Here is a 26129-nt window from a genome sequence, read left to right as displayed (position 1 = left end):
GATGCTAGAGATATAGGGAGGGTGGATGCCAGAGCTATCGAGAGGGTGGATGCTAGATTCAGCGGGAGGGTGGATGCTAGAGCCTGCGTGAGGGTGGATGCTAGAGCCAGTAAGAGGTTCAATTCTAGAGTCATCGGGATGTTGGATGCTATTTCCAGAGGAAGGTTGGATGCTAGAGCCAGCGGGAGAGTGGATGCTAGAGCCAGCGGGAGGATGGATGCTAGAGCCAGTAGGAGGTTCGATGCTAGAGTCATCGGGATGTTGGATGCTATTTCCAGTGGAAGGTTGGATGCTAAAACCAGCGGGAGGGTGGATGCTAGAGATATAGGGAGGGTGGTTGCCAGAGCCAACGGGTGGATGGATGCCAGAGCCAGCAGGAGGGTGGATGCTAGAGCTAGCGGTAGGGTGGAAGCTAGAGCCAGCGGTAGGGTGGATGCTAGAACCATCAGGAGGGTGGACGCTAGAGACAGCAGGAGGTTGGATGCTAGAGCCAGCGGAAGGGTGGATGCTAGAGATATAGGGAGAGTGGTTGCCAGAGCCAACGGGTGGATGGATGCCAGTGCCAGCGGGCGGGTGGATGCTAGATCCAGCGGGAGGGTTGACCCTAGAGCCATTGGGATGGTGCGTGCTAGACCCAGCGGGAGGTTGGATGCCAGAGCAAGTGGGAGGGTGGATGCTAGAGCCAGCGGGAATGTGGATGCTAGAGCCAGCAGAAGGGTTAATGCTAGAGCCAGCGGGTGAGCGGAATGCTAGAGCTAGCGGGAGGGCGGATGCTAGAGCCAGCTGGAGGGTGGATGTTATAGCCAGTGGAGGGGTGGATGCTAGAGCCAGCGGGAGGGTGGATACTAGAGCCAGTGGGAGGGTGGATGCTAGAGCCTTTTGGGGGTGGATGCTAGAGCCAGCGGGAGGGTGGATGCCAGAGCCAGCGAAAGGGTGGATGTCAGAGCCAGCGGCAGGGTGGATGCCAGAGCCAGCGTGAGGGTGGATGCTAGAGTCAGCGGGAGGGTGAATGCTAGAGCCAGCAGAAGGGTTAATGCTAGAGCCAGCGGGAAGGTGGATGCTGGAGCCAGCGGGAGGGTGGATGCTAGAGCCAGCTTGAGGGTGGATGCTAGAGCCAGCGGGAGGGTGGATGCTAGAGCCTAGAGCCAGATGGAAGGTGGATGCTACAGCCATTGAAGGGGTGGATGCTAAAGCCAGCGGGAGGGTGGATGGTAAAGCCAACGGGATGGTGAATGCCAGATTCAGCGGGAGGATGGATGCCAGAGCTAGCGGGAGGGTGGATGCTAAAGACAGCGGGTGGGTGGATGCCAGAGACAGCGGGTGGGTGGATGCTAGAAAAAGCAGAAGAGTGGATGCTAGAGCCAGCGGGTGGGTGGATGCTAAAGCCAGTTTGAGGGTGGATGCTTGAGCCAGTAGGAGGTTCGATGCTAGAGTCATCACGATGTTGGATGCAATTTCCGGTGGAAGGTTGGATGCTAGAGCCAGGAGGAGGGTGAATGCTAGATTAAGCTGGATTTTGGATGCTAGAGCCAACAGGAGGGCAGATGCTAGAGCCAGCGGGAGGTTGGATGCTAGAGCCAGCAAGAGTATGAATGCTAGATTAAGCTGGATTTTGGATGCTAGAGCCAACAGGAGGGCAGATGCTAGAGCCAGCAGGAGGTTGGATGCTAGAGCCACCAGGAGGGTGGATGCTAGAGATATAGGGAGGGTGGTTGCTAGGGCCAACGGGTGGATGGATGCCAGAGTCAGCGGGTGGGTGGATGCTAGAAAAAGCAGAAGAGTGGATGCAAGAACCAGTGGATGGGTGGATGCAAGAGCCAGTGGGTGGGTGGATGATAGAGGCAGCGGGAGGGTGGATGCTAGAGCCAGCAAGAGGTTCGATGCTAGAGTCATCGGGATGTTGGATGCTATTTCCAGCGCAAAGCTGGATGCTAGAGCCAGCGGAAGTGTGGATTCTAGACCCAGCGGGAGGGTGGATGCTAGACCCAGCGGGTGGGTGGATGCTAGAGCCAGCGGTTGGGTGGAAACTAGAGATATAGAGAGGACGGATGCCAGAGCCAGTGGGTGGGTGGATGCCAGAGCCAGCGGGTGGGTGGATGCTAGAGCCAGCGGTTGGGTGGATGCTAGAGATATAGAGAGGACGGATGCCAGAGCCAGCGGGAGGATGGATGCTAGAACCAGCGGGAGGGTGGATGCTACATCCAGCGGGAGAGTGGATGCTAGAGCCTGCTTGACGGTGAATGCTAGAGCCAGCGGGAGGGTGGATGCTTGAGCCAGCAGGAGGGTGGATGCTACAGCCAGCAGGGGGGTGCATGCTAGAGCCAGGGGGAGGGTGGATGCTAGAGCCAGCGGGAGGGAGGATGCTAGAGCCAAGGAGAGGATGGATGGTAGAGCCAGCGGGAGGGTGGTTTCTAGAGAGAGCGGGAGGTTAGACGCTTTTTCCAGCGGGAGGTTCGATGCAATAACCAGCGGGAGGGTGTATGCTAGAGCCAGCAGGAGGGTGAATGCTAGAGCCATCGGGCGGGTGGGTGCTAGAGCCAGCGGGAGGGTGGATGCTAGAGCCAGCGGGAGAGTAGATGCTAGAGCCAGCGGTTGGGTGGATGCTAGAGATATAGAGAGGACGGATGCCAGAGCCAGTGGGTGGGTGGATGCCAGAGCCAGCGGGTGGGTGAATGCTAGAAAAAGCAGTTGAGTGGATGTTAGATCCAGTGGAGGGTTGGATGCTAGAGCCAGCGGGTGGGTGGATACTGTAGCCAGCGTGAGGGTGGATGCTAGAGATATAGGGAGTGTGGATGCCAGAGCTATCGGGAGGGTGGATGCTAGAGCCAGCGGGAGGGTGGATGCTAGAGCCAGCGTGAGGGTGGATGCTAGAGCCAGTAAGAGGTTCGATTCTAGAGTCATCGGGATGTTGGATGCTATTTCCAGAGGAATGTTGGATGCTAGACCCAGCGGGAGAGTGGATGCTAGAGCCAGCGGGAGGGTGAATGCTAGAGCCAGTAGGAGGTTCGATGCTAGAGTCATCGGGATGTTGGATGCTATTTCCAGTGGAAGGTTGGATGCTAAAACCAGCGGGAGGGTGGATGCTAGAGATATAGGGAGGGTGGTTGCCAGAGCCAACGGGTGGATGGATGCCAGAGCCAGCAGGAGGGTGGAAGCTAGAGCCAGCGTTAGGGTGGATGCTAGAACCATCAGGAGGGTGGACTCTAGAGATAGCAGGACGTTGGATGCTAGAGCCAGCGGAAGGGTGGATGCTAGAGATATAGGGAGGGTGGTTGCCAGAGCCAACGTGTGGATGGATGCCAGTGCCAGCGGGTGGGTGGATGCTAGATCCAGCGGGAGGGTTGACCCTAGAGCCATTGGGATGGTGCGTGCTAGACCCAGCGGGAGGTTGGATGCCAGAGCAAGTGGGAGGGTGGATGCTAGAGCCAGCGGGAATGTGGATGCTAGAGTCAGCGGAAGAGGAAATGCTAGAGCCAGCAGAAGGGTTAATGCTAGAGCCAGAGGGTGAGCGGAATGCTAGAGCCAGCGGGAGGGTGGATGCTAGAGCCAGCTGGAGGGTGGATGTTATAGCCAGTGGAGGGGTGGATGCTAGAGCCAGCGGGAGTGTGGATGCTAGAGCCAGTGGGAGGGTGGATGCTAGAGCCAGCGGGAGGGTGGATGCCAGAGCCAGCAAAAGGGTGGATGTCAGAGCCAGTGGCAGGGTGGATGCCAGAGCCAGCGTGAGGGTGGATGCTAGAGTCAGCAGGAGGGTGAATGCTAGAGTCAGCAGAAGGGTTAATGCTAGAGCCAGCGGGAAGGTGGATGCTGGAGCCAGCGGGAGGGTGGATTCTAAAGATATAAGGAGGGTGGCTGCCAGAGCCAACGGGCGGATGGATGCCAGAGCCAGCGGGTGGGTGGATGCTAGAGAAAGCAGAAGAGTGGATGCAAGAGCTAGTGGACGGGTGGATGCTAGAGCCAGCGGGTGGGTGGATGATAGTGGCAGCGGGAGGGTGGATGCTAGAGATATAGGGAGGGTTGATGCCAAAACTAGCGGGAGGGTGAATGCTAAAGCCAGCGGGAGAGTGGATGCTAGAGCCAGCGGGTGGGTGGATGCCAGAGACCGCGGGAGGGTAGATGTTAACGCCAGCGGGAGGGGAAATGCCAGAGCCAGCGAGTGGGTGGATGCCAGAGCCAGGGGTAGGGTGGATGCTAGAGATATAGGGAAGGTTGATGCCAGAACCAGTGGGTGGGTGGATGCTAGAAAAAGCAGAAGAGTGGATGCAAGAGCCAGCAGTCGGGTGGACGCTAGAGACAGCGGGAGGGTTGATGCTAGAGCCAGCAAGAGGTTCGATGCTAGAGTCATCGGGATGCTGGATGCTATTTCCAACGGAAGGTTGGATGCTAGAGCAAGCGGAAGGGTGAATTCTACACCCAGCGGGAGGGTGGACGCTAAAGCCAGCGTAAGAGTGGATGCTAGAGATATAGAGAGGATGGATGCCAGAGCCAGTGGGTGCGTGGATGCCAGATCCAGCGGGTGGGTGGATGCTAGAAAAAGCAGAAGAGTGGATGCTAGAGCCAGTGGCGGGGTGAATGCTTGAGCCAACGGGTGGGTAGATGCTAGAGCCAGCGTGAGGGTGAATGTTAAATCCAGCTGAAGGGTGGATGCTAGAGCCAGCGGGACGGTGGATGCTAGAGCCAGCGGAAGGGTGGATGCTAGAGCCAGCGGGAGGGTGGATGATAGAGGCAGTGGGAGGGTGGATGCTAGAGATATAGGGAGGGTGGTTGCCAGATCCAGCGGGTGGGTGGATACAAGAGATATAGGGAGGGTGGATGCCAGAGCTAGAGGGAGGGTGGATGCTAGAGACAGCGATAGTGTGGATGCTAAAGCCAGCGGGAGGTGGATGCCAGAGCCAGGGGGTGGGTGGATGACAGAGCCAGTGGGTGGGTGGATGCTAGAAAAAGCAGAAGAGTGGATGCTAGAGCCAGCGGGAGGGTGAATGCAAGAGCCAGCAGTCGGGTGGACGCTAGAGCCAGTGGCAGGGTTAATTAATCATAGAGCCAGCAAGAGGTTCTACGCTAGAGTCATCGTGTTGTTGGATGCTATTTCCTGCGGAAGGTTGGATGCTAGAGCCATCGGAAGGGTGGATTCCAGAGATAGCGGGAGGGTGGATGCTAGAGCCAGTGGGAGGGCGGATTCTAGAGCCAGCGGGAGGGTGGATGCTGGAGATATAGAGAGGATGGATGCCAGACCCAGTTGGTGGGTGGATGCCAAAGCCAACGGGTGGGTGGATGCTAGAAAAAGCAGAAGAGTGGATGCTACAGCCAGTGGCGGAGTGAATGCTAGAGCCAACGGGTGGGTGGATGCTAGAGCCAGCGGGAGGGTGGATGCTAGAGCCAGCTGGAGGGTGGCTGCTAGAGCCAGCGGGACGGTGGATGCTAGAGCCTGCGGAAGGGTGGATGCTAGAGCCAGCGGGAGGGTGGATGCTAGAGCCAGCTGGAGGGTGGATGCTAGAGCCAGCGGAAGGGTGGATGCTAAAGCCAGCGGGAGTGTGGATGCTAGAGCCAGCGGGTGGGTGGATGCCAAAGACAGCTGGAGGGCAGATGCTAAATCCAGTGGGAGGGTGAATGCTAAAGCAAGCAGGAGGTGGATTCGAGAGCCAGTGGGTGGGTGGATGACCGAGCCAGTGGGTGGGTGGATGCCAAAGCCAGTGGGTGGGTGGATGCTAGAAAAAGCAGAACAGTGGATGGTAGAGCCAGTGGAAGGGCGAATGCTAGAGCAAGCGGGTGGGTGGATGCTAGAGCCAGCAGGATGTGGATGCCAGAGCCAGGGGGTGGGTGGATGATAGAGCCAGTGGGTGGGTGGATGCTAGAAAAAGCAGAAGAGTGGATGCTAGAGCCAGCGGGAGGGTGGATGCAAGAACCAGCAGTCGGGTGGACGCTAGAGAAGCGGAGGGTTGATGCTAGAGCCATCAAGAGGTTCAATGCTAGAGTCATCGAGATGTTGGATGATATTTCCAGCGGAAGGTTGGATGCTAGAGCCAACGGAAGGGTGGATTCTACAGCCAGCAGGAGGGTGGATGCTAGAGCCGGTGGGAGGGTGGATGCTAGATATATAGAGAGGATGGATGCCAGAGCCAGTGGGTGGGCGGATGCCAGAGCCAGCAGGTGGGTGGATGTTAGAAAAAGCAGAAGAGTGGATGCTAGAGCCAGTGGAGGGGTGAATGCTAGACCCAACGGGTGGGTGGATGCTAGAGCCAGCGGGAGGGTGGATGCTAGAGCCAGCTAGAGGGTGGATGCTAGAGATATAGAGAGGGTGGATGCCAGAGCTATTTAGAGGGTGGATGCTAGAGCCAATGGGAGGGTGGACGTTAGAGCCATCGAGAGGGTGCATGCTGGAGCCAGCGGGAGGGTCGATGCTTGTGGCATGCAAAGAGTACGTAACCTTTATTCGGGGCATGTACTCACCCTCATTTACAGGCTATCTCCCCCAACCAGCAAACCAGGTTACTGGGAGTTGACGATGGGGCCCCGTCGTTCAACTAGTGATCAGGTTCCAGCCAATAAGAAGATGGTTTTGGCAATTGCAGAGGTTATGTGGGTACCACTCTCATGTCTGCCCCTGTCATTCCCATTCTAGAGCTGGTTGAAGCACGGTCTGCTATCTTGTGGTTTCTATTTCTGCCTTTCTTACCGTGGAGTGCACTAATAGCTATCACTGTATATAGTGTACATATTGCTGTTCTAAATTGGTGAAGGATAATATAAATCAAAACTTTTCTGCTGTGTTTATTTTGCTCCCTTTACACCCAGGATAATAGGCCATTTGGACTCCTGGGTTGGAATATGGGGGCCTTTCCGGGAGCTTCAGCTGGACCTAGAGAAACGTTTGAGCTTAGGGTGAAGCTGGTAGCAGGAACATTGTGCAGCTTGCTGTCTGGCATTGCATTAGCATTGCCAACGCTTTACAAATTTTGCGTGTCAGTTACTTTGTTATGGTCAGCCTTGCTATTGTGTAATCGTTCAACAGCTCGCTACTAGCTTGTTCGGTGTGCTCGCTTCGCTACTGTCAGTCTTGTAGAACAGTGTGTAGCTGTCTGGCATTGCTTTACAAATTTTGCGTGTCAGTTGCAGTCAACTTTGCTATTGCGTATCCAACTTGTATGCGTATTCTGCAATTGTACTGTGCATAGCTAAGCGTGTTCTGCAAATTAACGTGTTACGTTGGGGTATTCTGCAATCGTACTGTGCATAGCTAAGCGTGTTCTGCAAATAACATTACGTTGGGCTATTCTGCAATCGTACTGTGCATAGCGAATAACTTATGCCACCTAGACAAGTCAGACGTCTGGTGTCGGCATATACTTTGCATAACCTACCTAAATTGTCCCTACAGCGTTGTTGGCAAATTGCTCATTCCATTGGCATTAAATATAAACGCACGCTCACAGCTGCGCAACTGCGTTCACTGATTGCTGACAAACTTCGAGAAGAAGAGATGGCACATCAGACTCCTCCCCCTATGGAAGCTAGGGCAAAAACTACTATGTTCTCGCAGGATGAAGATGATACACCAACGGAGCAAAATGGTCAGTCTAGTGCAGCAGGGTTGTCTCGAGGTGAATCAGCGGCGTTGGCACTTGAGCTGGCAAAAATTAATCTTGAGCAAACTAGGGAACAGAGAGCATTCGCAAGGAAAGAATTTGATAGGGAAAGAGAAAGGAGGCAGTTTTCGCATTCTGTAAATGATTTTAGTTTACAGAAAGCAGTACAGTTTGTTCCCCGCTTCAATGAGGCCGAACCAGAACAATTTTTCGAAAGCTTCGAAAATCAGGCTCGAGCCTTGAGGTGACCAGAACAGCATTGGGCATCGTTGGTTCATACAGCATTGTTTGGTAAGGCACAGGAATTTATGTCAGCATTAAATGACGCTGAATTTTCTGATTATCAAGTAGTGAAGACCACAGTGTTGGGAGCATATACATATATCCCAGCCAAATATGAAAAGCTTTTCAAACTAAGCAGGCGGCAGCTTGGTCAATCCCTGGTGGATTTTGTGAGACAGCAAACCAAAGCTTTTACCAGCTGGTATAAAGCAAGTGGTGTCTCTACCTTTGAGGAGCTGGTACAGTTTATTCTGATTGATAACCTGCTGGAGTCTGTGGGACCAGAGGTTCGAGTCTTTCTGCAGGATCGTGACTTAACCACTGCATTGGAGGCAGCCAGGTTGGCTGATACCTTCGAAACTAACCGCTCCTTGTCCGAGCGGTCCCGTCTCTCTTTTCAACAGCCTGGCATGAGCAGAGATCGTCAACCTTGGAGAATGAAGTGCCAGCTGGAGGGAGAACGTCTACGTCAGCCAACTAAGTCACCTGGTGAGCCGCGCTTCTCAACTTATGGTCCACCTGCTGAGAGACAAACTACTCATGGTGCATCTCGACAACAGTATCCAGAGAGGCACCAGCAAGAGCGACACCAGTTGCAACGTCCGCAGGGAGTAAAGGGCAAGCCTGTTGTCTGCTTCCTCTGTAATAAAGTAGGTCACATCCGTCCCAACTACCCCCATAAACCCCAACCCATTGGGAAAATCTCTAATATCCCTAGTAACATGTCCCCTAGAGAAGTAGAAAAAGGGATGGCTCCTTATTATTGTAAGAGTCTTATTTCACTTCAGGAAAACTCAGAAACAACTGAAGTCAAAACCTTTAGAGATACTGGAGCATATTGCTCACTTATCAGAGAAGGAATATTACCCCTTTCAAAGAACACTTCCTTGAATTCCTCTGTTTTATTGGAAGCATTTGGAGGAGCTATATATTCTGTCCCTTTGCATAAAATTTATGTACAGTGCAAATATTACACTGGGTACTTGACTGTGGGTGTCTCAAAAGGATTCCCCATGAAAGATGCCATGTTATTACTGGGTAATAACATTACTACTGTTAGTGCGTGTCCTGAACCTATAATGATTAATTCTTCTCCGGTGTTGACCATAACTTGGGCAACATCCCAAGGGTTGTCTGGCGAAAATGTTGACCTATCCTTGGACGATTCCGATCTCGGAATAGCCACGTTGTTTTATGAGGCACACCGGCCGGAGCCTCGTAAATCAAGTGAACAGACCCCGATCAAGCCTTCCTATTCCCAGGTTGCAGGATTACCAGATATTGCTGTTTCCATGCCCGAGGGACTGTCCTTCCGGGAGGAACAACGAAAGGACCCTTCTTTAAAATTCGCTTTTCAGGCAGCCGTGGGTAAATCCTCTTTGGATCATCCAGTCAAGTATGAACTTAAAAACGATTATTTGATCTGCACTGAGACTGGTAAGGAGATAGAGGGCCGGCAACTGTCTGACAGGTTAGTGGTTCCAACAAAGTATAGATCTCAAATATTAAATATAGCTCATAATACTTCATTAGGTCACTTAGGAATTACAAAAACCTTGTATAGAATCACAAAAAAATTTTATTGGCCAAAATTAAAGCAGGATGTGTAGCATCATATTAGGTGTTGCCGAGAATGTCAGCAAGTAGGGAAACCTGGACATTACATTAAACCTGCACCTCTCCAACCTATACCTGCTGATGGAGAACCTTTTGCAGATTTATAGATTGTGTAGGTCCACTACCTAGGTCAAAGTCTGGAAATCAGTATTTATTTACGATTATGGATAGAGTAACCAGATATCCTGAAGCAATTCCCATGCGCAGTATTAATACTAAAGCTATTCTCAAAGCTTTAACCAAATTTATTTCTTGTTTTGGCATTCCTAAAACTATTCAAAGTGATCAAGGTACTAACTTCACTGCCAAAGCATTTAGGGAAGCATTAACTAGGCTAGGGATAATTCACAACTTATCCACTGCCTATCATCCTCAGTCCCAAGGCGCCTTGGAAAGATTCCATCAGACGTTAAAAACCATGATGAGAACTTTTTGCATGCACTTTCCTACAGACTGGGATGAATCACTACCTTTGTTGCTGTTCTCAGTACGAGAGACGGTGCAAGAGTCTACAGGGTATAGTCCGTTTGAGCTGATCTTTGGGCACAATGTACGAGGTCCTCTTCAGGTGCTCAAAGAAGGATGGATGGGAGAAGACGTTAGCTCAACACTCTACAACCCGTCTTCAAGGTTGCAGGTGGCACGTCAGTTAGCCAAGTCTAACCTAAAGACAGCTCAAAATAAGATGACACAGAGGTATGACAGAAGTGCACAATTCCGCTCCTTCCATCCAGGAGACAAGATATTGGTGCAGGAACCTATACCTGGCCACACCTTGAAAGCTAGATTTACGGGACCTATGCAGATTGTAAGTAGATTATCTGATGTAAATTATGTGGTAGCTCCCATTGATAAGACCTCAAAAACTAAAACTTACCACATTAATCAATTAAAATCTTTTCATACACCAGATAAAGTCCCAGTAATGACTCTGTCCTCTACCTCTGAGGACGACTCTAATTCTTTGCACTCTATCTCTGAAATTAATGTTAAACTTTCAAATTCTGTCCTCCTCAAGGATCCTAGTCCTTTAATGGAGGGACTATCTGAAACGCAAGCTACAAGTTTAACTGACCTTCTACAGTCATATCCTAATATTTTTTCGGATGTGCCGAAAAAATGTACGTTAGGTTATCATGATGTAGATGTGGGAAACTCTAACCCTATTAAACTCTCCCCCTACAGCGCTAATCCTGAAAAGCAGAGGCTACTTCAGCAGAAAATAGAATTTCTGTTAAAGCATGGTTTAGTGGAGTCATCTAGTCCATGGGCGTCACTGTGCATTCTTGTTAAAACAGCTGATGGAGGGTTTCGTATGTGTACAGACTACCGTAAGGTGAATAAGGTCACAATTACAGATGCTTACCCTCTTCCTCGTCTGGATGACGTAATTGACTTTGTGGGTAAGGCTACTTTTGTGTCCAAGTTAGATCTACTTAATGGTTACTATCAGGTACCTTTGACGGATAAGGCGAAGGAAATCTCTGCCTTCGTAATTCCAGGAAGTCATTATCAATACACAGTTACCCCCTTCGGAATGAAAAATTCTCCCTCTTCATTCCAGAAACTTATCCATCAGGCTATTAAAGGACTTGAAGGCACGGCAGCGTACCTAGATGATATTGTTGTGGTGTCTGATACTTGGGATCAACACCTACTTAGACTTAAGGCTCTTTTTGAGACCTTTCAGAGTTCCCATTTAACAGTTAATTTATCTAAATCTTCCTTTGGCCAGGCCACTGTCACTTTTCTAGGCCATGAAGTAGGTAGTGGTAAAGTTGCTCCTAAACTTGCTAAAGTTCTTGCTATTAAAAATTATCCAGTTTCTCATGATAGGAAATCTCTTCAACGTTTCCTAGGTATGATAGGATTTTACAGAAGATTCTGTAAGAATTTCTCAGATATTGTAGCCCCTTTTACTTCTCTTACCAGTCACAAAGTTCCCTTTAATTGGACCCCAGATTGTCAACAGTCTTTTAACAAAGCAAAAAGAATATTGTGTACTGCACCCATTCTTTTGTCTCCAGACTTCTCCAAACCTTTTTCGTTACAGGTTGATGCTTGTGAGTCTGGGGTTGGGGCAGTACTATTACAAAACGAGAATGAGGAGTTGCAGCCTGTAGCTTATTATTCAGCCAAGTTCCAGCCGCATCAGAGGGCTTACTCTACCATTGAAAAAGAAGCCCTCGCGCTGGTACTGGCTTTGGAGCATTTCGATGTTTATGTGGGCCAGACATCGCAGGTGGTCACCGTCTAGTGATAACAATCCTCTAGTATATCTCCAAACCATGAAGAACCACAACACAAGGCTCATGCACTGGACGCTAAGGCTGCAGCCCTATAATATTACTATTGTACATATTGCCGGCAAAGAAAATATGTTGGCAGACTCTTTATCTAGAGTCTAATTATTTTATTTACTTAGGTTAGGATGTTAGGTTACTTGTGGTAACCCTTTCCACGCTCTTTTTTTTATCCCCTGGTGTGGGGTTTTTCTTTAGTGAGGGGATGCGGGCTACCGTCCATCTGTATCTTGGACCTATGCTAGCCCGACTGACTGCTGTCTCACTCTGAGTTTAGGGTTTGGCGTTTGGTCACGAGAAAAGCTGAGCTCTATCTATGAGTTGGATGGTGGAGAGGAAAGGCGGTCCCATTATTTTGTGCCATGGCGGCACGGTTACCACTGGGAGGTGGCAGCCTAATCCTGAGCCTTCTCGGGGTGGGGGTGTGGCATGCAAAGAGTACGTAACCTTTATTCGGCGCATGTACACACCCTCATTTACAGGCTATCTCCCCCAACCAGCGAACCAGGTTACTGGGAGTTGACGATGGGGCCCCGTCATACAACTAGTGATCAGGTTCCAGCCAATAAGAAGATGGTTTTGGCAATCGCAGAGGTTATGTGGGTACCACTTTCCTGTCTGCCCATGTCATTCCCATTCTAGAGCTGGTTGAAGCACGGTCTGCTATCTTGTGGCTTCTATTCCTGCCTTGCTTACCGTGGAGTGCACTAACAGCTATTACTGTATATAGTGTACATGTTGCTGTTCTAAATTGGTGAAGGATAATATAAATCAAAACTTTTCTGCTGTATTTATTTTGCTCCCTTTACACCCAGGATAACAGGCCATTTGGACTCCTGGGTTGTAATAATGCTATAGCAAGCGAGAGGGTGGATGCTAGAGGGATGATGTTAGAGGAAGCGGCAGAGTGGATGCTAGAGCCTGTTGGAGGGTGAATACGAGAGCCAGCGGGAGGGTGGATGCTAGAACCAGAGGGAAGGTGGATGCTAGAGCCAGGAGGGTGGGTGCTAGCTACAGCGGGAGATTGGATGCTACAGCCAGCGGGAGGTTGCATGCTAGAACCAGAGGGAGGGTGGACGCTATAGGCAGCAGGAGGGTGGATGCTAGAGCCGACGGAAGGGTCGATGCTATAGCAAGCGAGAGGGTGGATGCTAGGGCCAGCGGGAGGGTGGTTGCTAGATCCAGCAGGAGAGTGGATGATAGAGCCAGTGGGACGGTGGATGCTAGAGCCAGTGGGAGGGTGGATGCTAGATCCAGCAGGAGAGTGGATGCTAGTGTCAGTGGGAGGGTGTGTTACAACCCAAGAATCCAAAGGCCTGTTATTCTGGGTGTAAAGGGAGCAAAATAAACACAGCAGAAAAACGTTTGACATGTATTATCCTTCACCAAGTAAGAACAAAATTATGTACACTATATATACTATGTACAACATTAGGTATTAGTGCACTCCACGGTAAGCAAGGCAGAATAGAAGCACTAGAGAGCAGACTGTGTTTCAACCAAGTCTAGAATGTTGTGGGTACCAGATAGGTGTCTGATACCCACAACACATTTGCGATTGCCAAAACCATCTTCTCATTGGCTGGATCCTGGGTACTGATTGAACGATGGGGCCACGTCGTTAACCCTTAGCACCTGGTTCGCTGGTTGAGGGTGTGTACATGCGCCGAATAAAGTTAAGTACTCTTTGCATGCCACAGGGTGGATGCTAGAGCCAGCGGGACTGTGGATGCTAGAGTTAGCGGGAGGGTGGATGCTAGAGCCAGCGGGAGCGTGGATGCTAGAGCTAGTGGGAACGTGGATGCTAGAGCAAGCAAGAGGGTGGATGCTAGAGATAGTGGGAGGGTGGATGTTAGTACCAGCGGGAGGGTGGATGCTAGAGTGAGTGGGAGGGTGGATGCTAGAGCCAACGGGACTGTGGATGCTAGAGTTAGCGGGAGGGTGGATGCTAGAGCCAGCGGGAGCGTGGATGCTAGAGCTAGTGGGAACGTGGATGCTAGAGCAAGCAAGAGGGTGGATGCTAGAGCCAGCTGGAGGGTGAATGCTAGAGCCAGCGAGAGGGTGGATGCCATTGCAAGCTTCAGGGAAGATGCTAGAGCCAGTGGGAGGGTGGATGGTAGAGCCAGCAGGAGGGTGGATGCTAGAGCCAGCGGGAGGTTGGATGCTAGAGCCAGCAGGAGGGTGGATGCTAGAGCCAGCAGGAGGGTGGATGCTAGAGCCAGCGGGAGGGTAGATGCTACAGCCAGCGGGAGGATGGATGCTAGAGCCAGCTGGAGGGTAGATGCCAGCGCCAGCGAGAAGGTAGATGCCAGAGCCAGTGGGAAGGTGGATGATAGAGTCAGCTGGATTTTGGATGTTAGAGCCAGTGGGAGGGCAGATGCTAGAGCCAGCGGGAGGTTGGATTCTAGAGTCAGCAAGAGGGTGGATGCTAGAGCTAGCAGGAGGGTGGATGCTAGAGCCAGCAGGAGGGTGGATGCTAGAGCCAGCAGAAGGGTGGATGCTAGAGCCAGTAGGAGGTTGGATGCTAGAAACAGCGGGAGGGTGGATACTAGAGCCAGCGGGAGAGTGGGTGCTAGAGCCAGCAGGAGGTTGGATGCTAGAGCCAGCGGGAGGGTGGGTGCTAAAGCCAGCGGGTGGGTGGATCCTAGAGCCAGCGGGAGGGTGGATGCTAGAGCCAGCAGGAGGTTTGATTCCAAAGTCATCGGGAAGTTGGATGCTAGTTCCAGTGGAAGGATGGATGCTAGAGCCAGTGGGAGGGTGGATACTAGAGCCAGCAGGAGGTTTGATTCCAAAGTCATCAGGAAGTTGGACGATAGTTCCAGTGGAAGGATGGATGCTAGAGCCAGTGGGAGGGTGAATACTAGAGCCAGCAGGAGGTTCGATGCTAGAGTCATCGGGAGGATGGGTGCAAGTCCAAGCGGAAGGATGGATGCTAGCGCCATCGGGAGGGTGGATGCTAGAGCCAGCAGTAGGGTGAATGCTAGAGTAGGGTTTCCCAACCAGGGGTGCTCGCACCCCCTAGGGGTGCGAGACATCATTCCAGGGGGTGCAAGAAGCGTCCGTCTTAATAACAGGAAATTGATTCATTTATTACTCATTATTATTCAATAATCATAGTAAAATTACCATTATCTTTATTTTCATCTCTTTATTTCAGATTATCATCATAACCCTTAACCATGTCGAAGAAAAGGAAATGGAATGATGACTACGTTCGTTTTGGTTTCACTTTCAACGGAAAGACTGAGGATCTGCAAAAGCCTCAGTGCATAATCTGAGGAATTGTTTTCTCCAACGCTAATCTGAAGCCATCTACGCTGCAAGAACACTTCAACAATCAACATGGTATGGCCAATATTGCGGGCTATGATTTTAAGTCGTTGCAAGCTAAAAGAGCCTGTTTTGATTCTCGAGCAACCCTTCCAAAATTAGGTTTATATCTGTTGACAAACCACTGCTGATGGCTTCATACAAAGTGGCGTACAAAGTAGCAAAGTCTAAGAAACCTCATACTATTGCAGAAGAGCTTATCAAACTATGTGCATTAGAAATGGCTACAACTATTCACGGAAATGAAGCAAGAAAGAAGCTTGAATTAGTGCCACTGTCAAATAATGTTATTCGAAGCCGAACTGACGATTTGAATTTAGATATTTTGGAACAAGTTATCTCACATATGAAGGCTAGTCCCTTGAAAATCTCCCTTCAGTTGGACGAAACTACTGATGTTTCTAATTGCAGTCAACTTATTGCACTGGTGAGGTATGTTCATGATGGTGCCATAAAGGAGAACTTCCTTTTCTGTGAAGAACTGAAAACAACCACCAAAGCAAAAGATGTGTTTCAGTTTGTGAAAGACTTCTTTGCAAAATATGAATTGGATATCCAAATTATTGGATCTGTATGCACTGATGGCGCTCCTGCTATTCTGGGAAATGAATCTGGGTTTTTTTCACTGATGAAACAGGAGATTCCATACTTGCAAGGAACTCACTGTTTCCTTCATCGTCATGCTTTGGCATCAAAAACCTTGCCTCCAAAATTGAAAAAAGTCCTTGACACTTCAGTAAAGATCATCAACTGGATTAGGGGTCGTGCTCAAAAACACCGCCTTTTTAAGTCACTTTGTGAAGATCTTGGAAGTGAACATATAGTTTTACTTTTCCACACAGAAGTCCGATGACTCTCCCGTGGGAGAGTTTTAACCCTCTTCTTCGAACTGCGAGAAGAAATCAAAATATTTCTGAAGGAACATCGCTGTGATCTGCTTGAAGAGTGGATAAAATTTAGTATGATTCCACATCCTTTATCCTTGAACAAAGTTTAAGTTGTAGGGGGTGCGAGGTTAGAGCAAAAATTTTATAGGGGTGTGGGAGTAAGAAAAGGTTGGGAACCACTGTACTAGATCCAGCGGGAGGGTGGATGCTAGAGCCAGCGGGAGGGTGCATACAAGAGCAAGCTGGTGGGTGGATGCTAGAGCCAGCGGGTGGTTGGATGCTAGAGCCAGCTGGAGGATGAATGCTAGATCCAGTGGGAGAGTGGATGCTATAGCCAGCAGGAGGGTGCATGCAAGAGCAAGCGTGCGGGTGGATGCTAGAGCAGCGGGTGGTTGGATGCTAGAGCCAGCGGGAGGGTGGATGCTAAAGCCAGTGAGAGGGTTTATGCTAGAGCCAGTGGGAGGGTGGATGCTAGAGTCAGCTGTATTTTGGATGCTAGAGCCAGTGGAAGAGTGGATGCTAGAGCCAGTGGAAGGGTGGATGCTAGAGCCAGCGGGAAGGTGGATGCTAGAGCCAGCGGGAGTGAGTTAATACACTGTCTGCTTTGGTGAGTTTATACACTGTCTACAGTAGTGATTAAATACACTTGGTACAATAAAGACTTAGTACACGGAATGTAGTAATGAGTTAATATGTTGAGTATTTCTCTAGGTTAACTCACTGACTCTTGTCCCGAGTTAGCACACTGAGTGCAGTAATGAGTTAATATAATGAGTGTAATGACAACTCAATAAGCTGTTAATTCGATGGCAGCAGCAGTGATTTAATACACTTGGAACTGTAGTGAGTTAATGCAATAGCAAGTTAATACTCTGGGTGCAGTAATGAGTTAAGCAGTGGTTCCAAACCTTTTCTTACTCCCGCACCCCTATAAAATTTTTGCTCTAACCTCGCACCCCCTACAACTTAAACTTTGTTCAAGGATAAAGGATGTGGAATCGTACTAAATTTTATCAACTCTTCAAGCAGATCACAGCGATGTTCCTTCAGAAATATTTTGATTTCTTCTCGCAGTTCGAAGAAGCGGGTTAAAACTCTCTCACGGGAGAGCCATCGGACTTCTGTGTGGAAAAGTAAAACTGTATGTTCACTTCCAAGATCTTCACAAAGTGACTTAAAAAGGCGGTGTCTTTGAGCACGACCCCTAATCCAGTTGATGGTCTTTACTGAAGTATCAAGAACTTTCTTCAATTTTGGAGGCAAGGTTTTTGATGCCAAACCATGACGATGAAGGAAACAGTGAGTTCCTTGCAAGTATGGAATCTCCTGTTTCATCAGTGAAAAAAAACCCAGATTTATTTCCCAGCCTAGCAGGAGTGAAATCAGTACACAGATCCAATAATTGGGATATCCAATTCATATTTTGCAAAGAAGTCTTTCACAAACTGAAACACATCTTTTGCTTTGGTGGTTGTTTTCAGTTCTTCACAGAAAAGGAAGTTCTCCTTTATGGCACCATCATGAACATACCTCACCAGTGCAATAGTTGACTGCAATTAGAAACATCAGTAGTTTCGTCCAACTGAAGGGAGATTTTCAAGAGACTAGCCTTCATATGTGAGATAACTTGTTCCAAAATATCTACACTCAAATCGTCAATTCGGCTTCGAATAACATTATTTGACAGTGTCACTAATTCAAGCTTCTTTCTTGCTTCATTTCCGAGAATAGTTGTAGCCATTTCTAATGCACATAGTTTGATAAGCTCTTCTGCAATAGTATGAGGTTTCTTAGACTTTGCTGCTTTGTACGCTACTTGGTACGAAGTCATCAGCAGTGGTTTGTCAACACATATAAACCCTAATTTTGAAAGGGTTGCTCGAGAATCAAAACAGGCTCTTTTAGCTTGAAACTACTTAAAATCATAGCCCGCAGCATTGGCCCCACCATGTTGGTTGTTGAAGTGTTCTTGCAACTTAGATGACTTCAGATTAGCGTTGGAGAAAACAATTCCTCAGATTATGCACTGAGGCTTTTGCAGATCCTCAGTCTTTCCGTTGCAAGTGAAACCAAAACGAACGTAATCATTCCATTTCCTTTTCTTCGACATAGTGAAGGGTTATGATGATAATCTGAAATAAAGAGATGAAAATAAAGATAATGGTAATTTTACTATGATTATTGAATAATAATAAGTAATAAATGAATCAATTTCCTGTTATTAGGACGGACGCTTCTCGCACCCCCTGGAATGATGCCTCACACCCCCAGGGGGTGCGAGCACCCCTGGTTGGGAACCCCCTGATGTAGAGAGTAGCTGTCAGTTAATGTACTGCGTGCAGTTGTATGGTAATGCAAAAGGAGCAGTAACGTGCTAATTAATACTTTGGGTGCAATTGTGAGCAAATACGGTGAGGTGAGTAATGAGTCATTACTGCGTGTAATTATAATATAAACAACACGAGTCAAGTAATACTGGTAATACCAGCCACATAGGTAATACAACTACCGTAATATAAGACATTCGCAAAATACATTTGGTACTGCCAATAGAATACATGTGAGTGTGAGTGGCGAGTTTCAACACATCAGTCAGAGTACATTGCAGAATTATTGTACTATTATAGTTGTTTACGTTTTCCCATAATGTTGTTCTCCCTGTTTGTCAGTCTGTGTGTTTGTCAGTCTGTGTGTTTGTCAGTCTGTGTGTTTGTCAGTCTGTGTGTTTGTCAGTCTGTGTGTTTGTCAGTCACTCTGTTTCTGTCCTTCGTAACTTTTGTTACTTTATTTCGTGCTTTAACATATTTCTTAATCTCATTGACTCGGACCGCCCTCCCCTCTTACATCTCTTCTCTCCCTCCCTTCTATTCCTTTCTCATTTCCTCCTTTCCTGTCAGTTTCATCTTCCTATTCTTTAATCTCTCCTTCTCCCCATCTCTTCATCCTGGTTCTCTCCCTCTCCCCATCTCTTCCTCCTGGTTCTCTCTTTCTCCCCATCTCTTCATCCTGTTCTCTCCTTCTCCCCATCTCCTTCTGGCTATCTCCTTCTCCCCATCTCTTCCTCCTGGTTCTCTCCTTCTCCCCATCTCTTCCTCCTGGTTCTCTCCTTCTCTCCATCTCTTCCTCCTGGTTCTCTTCTTCTCCCCATCTCTTCCTCCTGGCTCTCTCCTCCCCATCTCTTCCTCCTGGTTCTCTTCTTCTCCCCATCTCTTCATCCTGGTTCTCTCCCTCTCCCCATCTCTTCCTCCTGGTTCTCTCCTTCTCCCCATCTCTACCTCCTGTTCTCTCCTTCTCCCCATCTCCTTCTGGTTATCTCCTTCTCTCCATCTCTTCCTCCTGGTTCTCTCCTTCTCTCCATCTCTTCCTCCAGGTTCTCTCCTTCTCTACTGCTCGACAACCCAGGCATCCATCACTACCAGGACACACAACGCCCAGTCAAACTTATTATTCGTAGTGACACTAAAACTGTTTCACACTCTTGTAAATTGGATAGAACATAAAAAACAGAGAGAGAGAGAGAGAGAGAGAGAGAGAGAGAGAGAGAGAGAGAGAGAGAGAGAGAGAGAGAGAGAGAGAGAGAGAGAGAGAGAGAGAGAGAGAGAGAGAGAGAGAGAGAAAGAATTATGTTTTATCGTATATTACTGTATTAATAAATTATTCTGAACTTGATTAAGCTCTCATTTGTAACAAATTAACAAAATTAATACAATTATGTTTAGGATTTTTTGTGCTTTCGTAGATTACGACGCGGCTTTAAATATTACAAGGAACAAAGGTGTTACGAAACCCTTATCCACTTATGAGTAAACTAGACTTCGGTTAATTCCTTTGGAGGTAGCAACAAAGTATGTTTGTGAGGTCGTCTGCTGTCTGTGTTTCCAATGCTCTCTCATGTATGACACAGCCACGCCATCACAACCATCACTCATACCAGAAACACCGCCAAAACCTATACTACCAACACCACAAACACTTTTGCGATTAACACGACCGTTATATACGCGAACATCGCCACCACCACCACCATTACAACCATCACCACCACCATTCATACCACTAACACATCCACTAACACTACCAACTACAAAGAGTCATCTACCGCCAACACAGGTACAACTCACATGACAAACATATTCACCCTCACTGCCACTGCCAGACTTATAATTAACATTACCATTAATGCGATCAAATCCATATTACCAGTCATGTAACCCACACCAAGCATCATGTGACCAGTATAACCACCGCCGTCTAAATGACCAACATCACTGCTAACACCCACAAAATCAACACCACTACCACCACTCACAAGACCAACACCACTACTACCACACACAAGACCAATGCCATTACCAACACTTACAAGACCAACACCACTACCACCACCCACAAGACCTACACCACTACTACCACACACAAGACCAACACCACTACTACCACACACAAGACCAACACCACTACTACCACACACAAGACCAACACCACTACTACCACACACAAGACCAACACCACTACCACCACCCACAAGACCAACACCACTACTACCACCCACAAGACCAACACCACTACCACCACCCACAAGACCAACACCACTACCACCACCCACAAGACCAACACCACTACTACCACACACAAGACCAACACCACTACCACCACCCACAAGACCAACACCACTACCACCACCCACAAGACCAACACCACTACCACCACCCACAAGACCAACACCACTACTACCACACACAAGACCAACACCACTACCACCACCCACAAGACCTACACCACTACTACCACACACAAGACCAACACCACTACCACCACCCACAAGACCAACACCACTATCACCACCCACAAGACCAACACCACTACCGCCACCCACAAGACCAATACCACTAACACCACCCACAAGACCAACACCACTAACACCACCCACAAGACCAACACCACTAACACCACTAACACCACCCACAAGACCAACACCACTAACACCACTACCACCACCCACAAGACCAACACCACTATCACCATCCACATGACCAACACCACAACCACCACTACCCACAAGACCAACACCACTAACACCACCACCCACGAGACAACACCACTAACACCGCCACCCACAAGACCAACACCACTAACACCGCCACCCATAAGATCAACACCACTACCACCCACCCACAAGGCCAACACCATTACAACCACCACCCACAAGACCAACACCACTACCACCCACCCACAAGACCAACACCACTACAACCACCACCCACAAGAACAACACCATTAACACCACCTCCCACTATTCTAGGGGTTCTTAAAAGGAGATATCGAGGGTTGAAGGTAGACACACTTGTTGGATGGTAACGATATATTGTTAGACTGTGATGATGGGAGATGGAGCCCAGCCTCTGCCTTGTCCTGCCTATGTCAAACGCCGACTGAGACCGAGTTTGCTCGCCTCACACTCAAGCTGCATCCCGTTACGTCATACAGTCACAGGCCTAAAGGGTCTTCTAAATAAAGCACATGGATGATACTATGATATGCTATACAACACAGGGATCAGCAACTATGCTGACAGCTCGGTCATGTTACGTATGTCGTCTCGACATACACTACTATAGGCTGAACAGGCAGGTGGTTCTGGGCTGATTCTATACAATAACAAATTCATATATAACTTAGAACTAATGGATGGTATCATAATGGATGTTAACAAAATGAGTTTTATGTAATGGGTGTAACGTAATCACTTTTAGCGTAATGATTTTTTTAACGTAATGCTTTGCAAACTATAAGAACAAATCATTGTACAATATGGATGGAATTGATCGATCGATCTGTATTCATGCACTCTACGGATTCTGAGGAAGAATAAATGTATTTATACAAGGTGAAATTAACAGCAAAGTTATCTGGTGCACTCAGATCACTACTGTCAAAATCTCAGAATACGGAGGGAACGTGAATACGAAAAAAAAAAAACTCTGAAAAACTAATCAGTTAATAACAAACAGCTGACAATTTACTTCATCTCGGACATCTAGTTATACAGACTATGTACATTTAAACCCAATTCTGCGAGGGTGAGGTTTACATATGCAGAATGGTTATCATCTCTGGGGGGATCGAATTCCTCTGCAATGGCTAACACATGCCTTGACTGAGGGAGATATGAACGAGTATCTACAAAAGATACTTGTGGGTTTCTCATTACTTGTCGAGTACGCAAGGAGTAACGACATTCAGGTTGATTATCTGACTGAGTATCTGAGGTAGAGGGTACGGAGTCAAGATGATTTTCAGCATCTGTCACATTAGTCTGGGTAGCAATATCATCAACATCGCATACTAATTTCATATGATCTAAATGCGATCCTTTGTACTTACCAGTACTAATTTCTCTAACCTTATACTTATTGCAAACAAACACTGAGTCTGATCGAGAGACACTGAATGTCACTAAGAAAATCACTATAACACAAAAGAAATGTCTCAACACTCGCAAATGTCTATATGAAAAATATTATCGCTGTAACGACTTGGTGAAGAATAAGGTTGATGGTAGTGGAGAGTAGAGGAGACTGGTTGCTGACTCACTGCTCCTCAGCACACTTGATCGTAGAATTGTGCTTAAATCGACGATAGACACACACAGGAGGCTTTCAACGGTTGGCGCCACTGTCGAAGACACACTCTAGCTCTTGACTCCCTATATGGTCCTTAAAATATGGTGCTATAACCCCTCGTAGTGTACCAAACACTGGTAGAGGTTGGGTGAGTAGGTTAATGGCTGAGTGAGGCGTCTGAGGCCGCGTGGTGAGTGGGTGGGTGAGTGGGCTTAACAGGGCTAAGACCAGGGGTGGTGAGACACACGTGGTGAGTGGGCCTATGGGTTGAATGGCGTAAGCCTCACTGAGGACAACCACACTGCCGCGAAGATAATTCTAAGCCGGCTGGCTTAAAATACACCCACAAAATACCACAACACCACAGGGATGAAAAAGCACTCAGAATGGGTCGGAGCTTGAGCACAAAGCGATGAAGACTATACTCACGTGGCTTGCTTGAGTACTGGGTTAAGACACCTGGGTTAGTTGCTAGCTGGCTTATCTTAACCCTTCACACAGAATAGCTTGATAACTTCTCACGATGAGCACAGCATTGGTGGAAAGCTGGCTTGGCAGGCAAAAAAAAACTGGATGGAGTAGGCTAGGCTGCACTGGACTCGGTCGTTCTGACTCCCCCACCACAGACTGGAAGCTGGCTTATTTTGCAAACTCGGGTCAACCCCTCGGGAGTGAGGCAAATAAGCAGATAAACACTAATACAAAGAGACTGACCATTGAATAATGTAGTGGCTGGTAGGAACTTGAGAGAGTAGCTGACTTGAGGTAGCAGGCTTGGCTAGGTCGGCCTACTGGCGACACGAAATGGCCGTCTTGCTGGTCGAAAGAAATCTCCGTACATCAGCGTAATTATCAATTTTACGCCCACGCCGCTGTCACCATTTATCGTAGGGGTTCTTAAAAGGAGATATCGAGGGTTGAAGGTAGACACACTTGTTGGATGGTAACGATATATTGTCAGACTGTGATGATGGGAGATGGAGCCAAGCCTCTGCCTTGTCCTGCCTATGTCAAACGCCTACTAAGACCGAGGTAGCTCGCCTCACACTCAAGCTGCATCCCGTGATGTCATACAGTCACAGGCCTAAGGGGTCTTCTATATAAAGCACATGGATGATACTATGATATGCTATACAACACAGGGATCAGCAACTATGCTGACACCACAAGACCAATACAACCACCCAAGAGACAAAACCACTAACACCACTACCCGTATGACCAACAACTCTAACATCACCTACCACAAGACCAGCACCACTACCAACAGCAAACAACACCAGTTCCACCACCACCCACAAGACCAACTCCACTACTACCACCACCCACAAGACCAACACCACTAACATCACCGCCCACAGGATCAACACCACTAACACCACCACCCACAAGACCAACACTACTACCACCACCCACTAGACCAACACCACTAACAACACTTCCCACAGGACCAACACCACTAACATCACCACCTACAAGTCCAATACTACTAACACCACCATCCACAAGACCAACACCACTGACATCACCACACACAAGACCAAGACCACTAACATCACCGCCCACAAGACCAACACCACTAACACCACCACCCACAAGAGAAGCACAACCACCCACAAGACAAAACCACTAACACCACCACCCACAAGACCAGCAACACTAACACCACCACCCTCAAGACCAACACCACTAACATCACCACCCACAAGACCAAGACAACTAACACCGCCACCCACAAGACCAACACCACTAACACCAACACCCATAAGACCAACACAACAACCGTCGAGACAACACCAGTAACACCACCACCCACAATACAAACACCACAAGCACCACCCACAAGACCAACACCACTCCTACACACCCACAAGACCAAACCACTACAACCACCACCCACAAGACCAACACCACTACCACCACCACCCACAAGACCAAAACCACCACAACCACCACCCACAAGACCAACATCACTAACACCATCTCCCACAAGATCAACACCATTAACACTACCACCCACAAGACCAACACCTCCACCCACAAGACATGCACCATTAACACTACCACAAACAGGACAATACCACTAACACCACCACCATCCACAATACCAACACAACCACCCACGAGACAACACCACTGACACAACCACCCACAAGACGATCAACACTAACATCGCCTGCCACAAGACCAACACCACTACCACCACCAACAAGACCAACACCAGTACCACCACCACCCACAAGACCAACACCACTACAACCACCACCCACAGCAGCACCACCACTAACATCACCCACAAGACCAACAGCACTAGCATCACCACCCAGAAGACCAAGACCATTAACACCACCACCCAAAAGACCTGCACTGCTACCACCACCCACTAGACCAACACCAATAACACCACCACCCACAAGACGAACACCACTAACATCACCACCCACAAGACCAACATCACTAACACCCCACCCACAAGATCAACACCACTAACTCTGCCACCCACAAGACAACACCACTATCTCCACAACCCACAAGATCAACACCATTAACATCACCCACAAGACCAACAGCACTAGCATCACCACCCAGAAGACCAAGACCATTAACACCACCACCCAAAAGACCTGCACTGCTACCACCACCCACTAGACCAACATCACTAACATCACCACCCAGAAGACTAAGACCGCTAACACCACCACCCACAAGACCAACATCACTAACACCCCACCCACAAGATCAACACCACTAACTCTGCCACCCACAAGACAACACCACTATCTCCACAACCCACAAGATCAACACCAATAACATCACCCACAAGACCAATATGACTGTGACATGAAAAGAGTATGTAACCTTTATTCGGCGCATGTACTCACCCTCATTTACAGGCTATCTCCCCCAACCAGCGAACCAGATTACTGGGAGTTGACGATGGGGCCCCGTCGTTCAACTAGTGATCAGGTTCCAGCCAATAAGAAGATGGTTCTGGCAATCGCAGAGATTATGTGGGTACCACTCTCCTGTCTGTCCTTGTCATTCCCATTCTAGAGCTGGTTGAAGCACTGTCTGCTCTCTTGTAGCTTGTATTCTGCCTTGCTTGCCGTGGAGTGCACTAATACCTATCACTGTACATAGTGTATATAGTATACATATTGCTGTTCTAAATTGGTGAAGGATAATATAAGTCAAAACTTTTCTGCTGTGTTTATTTTACTCCCTTTACACCCAGGATAACAGGCCTTTTGGACTCCTGGGTTGTAATAATCACTAAATTCACCAACCAGAAGACCAAGATCACTAACACCACCACCCGCAAGATCAACACCACTAACACTACCACCCACAAGACAACACCGCTAACACCACCACCCGCAATACCAACACCAATAACATCACCAACCAGAAGTACAAGACCACTAACACCACCACCCACAAGACCAGCACCACTAACACCTCCACCCACAAGATCAACACCTCTAACACTACCACCCACAGCACAAC

This window comes from Cherax quadricarinatus, chromosome 15 (assembly GCF_038502225.1).
Source record: "Cherax quadricarinatus isolate ZL_2023a chromosome 15, ASM3850222v1, whole genome shotgun sequence".
Taxonomy (NCBI): domain Eukaryota; kingdom Metazoa; phylum Arthropoda; class Malacostraca; order Decapoda; family Parastacidae; genus Cherax; species Cherax quadricarinatus.
This window is presented reverse-complemented; position numbering follows the sequence as displayed.